At 45.0% G+C, this 1,337-nt stretch overlaps 1 non-coding gene across 1 annotated transcript; it reads left to right on the top strand.

Annotated features, from left to right (window-relative positions):
* The first annotated feature begins 3 nt into the window (after positions 1-3).
* On the top strand, positions 4-76 carry trnaa-agc (transfer RNA alanine (anticodon AGC)). The gene has a single exon. It is a non-coding gene; the product is annotated as a tRNA-Ala (tRNA).
* The last annotated feature ends 1,261 nt before the right edge of the window (positions 77-1,337 follow it).

Here is a 1,337-nt window from a genome sequence, read left to right as displayed (position 1 = left end):
AGAGGGGAATTAGCTCAAATGGTAGAGCGCTTGCTTAGCATGCGAGAGGTAGTGGGATCGATGCCCACATTCTCCAGATGAGTTTGTTTTCTTCAGTGCTTGTGACTGTTTGAGCAAAAAAGACTAGATTTATGAACACAATGGGAAGAAACCAACAGTTGCATCCGCAGACTCAACTTGAGTGCTGTCACATGACAACTTGTTCATTGCCATCACTGTTGTTTACCAACTTAATAGTGGACAAAATAGATATTCTGCAACTTTCCTGTTTTTCAGGGGTTCAGTGTTCTGGAACCTTTGGCGAAGACATGTGATTTGCCAGGATTATATAGCTGGAACAATGGTCACATCTGAGCCCATTGTTCCAATGACAATGGAGCGTCTTATACCACGTAGGTAATGCAGACTAAAGTGAGGTGGACTGCAACGAGGACGGATTCGATCCCACGCATGCAGAGCACAATGGATTAGCAGTCCATCGCCTTAACCACTCGGCAACCTCGTCCTCCATAGATCTCTTTTTACAGCAACAGTCGGATCGAAGTCACCTACCAAACTGTCTACATAGGCATGGAAAGTGTCGAAAAGCGTTATGTAGACGGGAGGAGGAGACAAGCTACGCCGATTCTACCCACATGCTTTTTTAAGAGGGGAATTAGTTCAAATGGTAGAGCGCTTGCTTAGCATGCGAGAGGTAGTGGGATCGATGCCCACATTCTCCAGATGAATTGGGTTTCTTCAGTACTTGTGACTGTTTGAGAAAAAAAGACTTGATTTATGAACACAATGGGAAGAAACCAACAGATGCATCCGCAGATTGAACTTGAGTGTTTTCACATGACGACTTGTTCATTGCCATCACTGTTGTTTACCAACTTAATAGTGGACAAAATAGATATTCTGCAATTTTCCTGTTTTTCAGGGGTTCAGTATTCTGGAACCTTTGGCGAAGACGTGACTTGCCAGGGTTATATGGCTGGAACAATGGTCACATCTGAGCCCATTGTTCCAATGACAATGGAGCGTCTTATACCACGTAGGTAATGCAGACTAAAGTGAAGTGGACTGCAACGAGGACGGATTCAATACCACGCATGCAGAGCACAATGGATTAGCAGTCCATCGCCTTAACCACTCAGCCACCTCGTCCTCCATAGATCTCTTTTTACAGCAACAGTCGGATCGAAGTCACGTACCAAACTGTCTACATAGGCCTGGAAAGTGTAGAAAAGCGTTATGTAGACGGGAGGAGGAGACAAGCTACGCCGATTCTACCCACATTCTTTTTGAAGAGGGGAATTAGCTCAAATGGTAGAGCGCTTGCTTAGCATGCGAGA

Source organism: Anarrhichthys ocellatus, unplaced genomic scaffold (assembly GCF_004355925.1).
Source record: "Anarrhichthys ocellatus isolate YVR2014 unplaced genomic scaffold, GSC_Weel_1.0 scaffold9511, whole genome shotgun sequence".
Taxonomy (NCBI): Eukaryota; Metazoa; Chordata; class Actinopteri; order Perciformes; family Anarhichadidae; genus Anarrhichthys; species Anarrhichthys ocellatus.
Note: the sequence above shows the minus strand (reverse complement) of the source record. Positions and strands in the feature narration are given on the sequence as shown.